The sequence below is a fragment of the Penaeus vannamei genome, chromosome 16 (assembly GCF_042767895.1).
Source record: "Penaeus vannamei isolate JL-2024 chromosome 16, ASM4276789v1, whole genome shotgun sequence".
NCBI classification, from domain to species: domain Eukaryota; kingdom Metazoa; phylum Arthropoda; class Malacostraca; order Decapoda; family Penaeidae; genus Penaeus; species Penaeus vannamei.
This window is the reverse complement of record NC_091564.1, coordinates 1,506,404-1,508,903: the sequence shown is the minus strand read 5'-3', so window position 1 is coordinate 1,508,903 and position 2,500 is coordinate 1,506,404.

Below are 2,500 nucleotides of genomic sequence, written 5' to 3'. Positions count from 1 at the left end.
CAGCAGGGATATTATAGTCAGATGTCAGCAGGGAAAGTGCGGTCAGATGTCAGCAGGGATAGTGTGGTCAGATGTCAGCAGGGATAGTATGGTCAGATGTCAGCAGGGATAGTATGGTCAGATGTCAGCAGGGATAGTATGATCAGATGTCAGCATAGATACTATGGTCAGATGTCAGCAGGGATAGTATGGTCAGATGTCAGCAGGGATAGTATGGTCAGATGTCAGCAGGGATAGTATGGTCAGATGTCAGCAGGGATAGTATGGTCAGATGTCAGCATAGATAGTATGGTCAGATGTCAGCAGGGATAGTGTGGTCAGATGTCAGCAGGGATAGTATGGTCAGATGTCAGCAGGGATAGTATGGTCAGATGTCAGCATAGATAGTATGGTCAGATGTCAGCAGGGATAGTGTGGTCAGATGTCAGGAGGGATACTGTGGTCGGATGTCAGAAGGGATAGTGTGGTCAGATGTCAGCAGGGGTAGTATGTCTAGATGTCAGCAGGGATAGTATGGTCAGATGTCAGCAGGGATAGTATGGTCAGAAGTCAGCAGGGATAGTATGGTCAGATGTCAGCAGGGATAGTATGGTCAGATGTCAGCAGGGGTAGCTGTAGATGTTAGTAGGGATACTATGCCCAGTTGTCAGAGGGGATAGGATGCCCAGATGTCAGCATAGATAGTATGACCACATATGATCAGGAATGATATGGTAAGATGTCAGCAGGGATTATATATGTAACAGCTAGAATAGTATGCCCAGATGTCAGCAGGAATAAATTGCCAAAATATCTAGCCATACTTATTTCCGTGTTGTATTTTGATACTCGTATCTAAAGATTTTTTTTTTTTTTTTTTTTTTTTTTTTGTACACTGAAGCAAATAGTAAGAAGATACACTTGCTAAATTATTGTTTTCTTTTTTTCTTTCTTTCTTTGCTTTTAAGAGATAAAGCGATGGAGGAGAATGCAGTATCTTTGATAAAAATGAGGTGGAGGTCAGTGTCACGAGAAATGAGAGACGTACCCAAAACGATATAACATTTTTCAATATATTCTTGCCCGCCTGTGTATGTTCTTGTGCGTGTATTTATTCCCTTACGTGTATTTCCTCTACGTTTTGTCTTTGCTAATAGTTTTTCCTTGAATATATGATTAATTCGAAGTATAGGTAAGCGAAGGGATACTGTATATAAACTAATGATACAATATAGGAGAGAATCTCTGCATAACACACCGATGAATGATAGGTTAAATGTCACCGGAATAAACCACACGCGCATTGATGTTGAGACATTCTTGAATATCTACAAATTCGTATTTCTTTCTTTATCCTGTGTCTTTTTCCTCTTTATCTATGCCCTCACTCAGCCTAGAAGGGGAAGGCTAGATCAGTAATGACTCGAGGAGGTGTCATAGCGTCTGTTTTAATGATTTTTCGATGAAAATATAGCCATTAGAATTATTTTCCATCCTTTTTTAAAATGATCGACCATATTCACAAAGCATCCGTAACTTTTGTGACGTCATCAAAATAAACAGACGCCATGACACCTCGAGTTGCTATTGGTCTAGTCTTCCCACTATACACAACAGTTTAGTCGTTAGCATCACCGCGTTTAATCTTCACAGCTATTTATTGTCATTGATTACTCATTTGACTGAAAGATATATCAGCATACCCATGAATAACAGTAAAATAATAGAGAAAATGGACATCGTTTTCAGAGGGCTAACGACCCCACCTGAAGTCGAACAAGGTAATTGCCATTGTTGAACCATTTTCTACCAATTTCCTTTTGATAATGACCAGTAGAACACGTCAAGATGATTTTATTCTCGTTCCTCAACAGCCAAGGCACCGACCAGCATTTTCCTGTGCTGTTCAAGTGTTGGCAATTGCACTAGAACCAAGTTGCAGTGTGTGGTCATTCTTCTAGATGTCAGCAACAACCCAGTCCAAAAAGAGGTAAGATGGTTGTTTAGTTCCAGTATCGGACCCAGCTGTTCCAAAGGGAGGTGCGGATTGGGTAATTAGGGAGGGCCAAGCACGAAGGTCAGTATAGACGATTTTTTTTCCATGAGAGAGACATTTATCATCAGTTACATTACAAGCGTATGCAGATTGTTGCCCAAAGTATGCATATATATGTCAGTCGTCTATTATTCTGCTGTGAGTGCTCTTTATCACGCAAAGGAAATTCATCTCATGGAGTGTGTGTTCCACAGGGATCTCGTTAGCATATATACAGTAGATCAAACAGTACCACAGCAGGAACGAAGTAAGAAATAAATTAGAATAATAAAAAAGCGTCTTTTCGGACTCGTCAATATTTCCTAGTCAGGCGCTGCAAAAACGGAAAAGGTTTCGGTTTTTACTACAGCTGAAGAGGAAGAGCTCGTAACATGGTGTTTTTACTCCTTACAGTGGCATTGTTTCATTTCATCTTTGTGTACTCGTTGTATCTTCGTGTATGTATGCAGTAGTTGCTCATGGTTT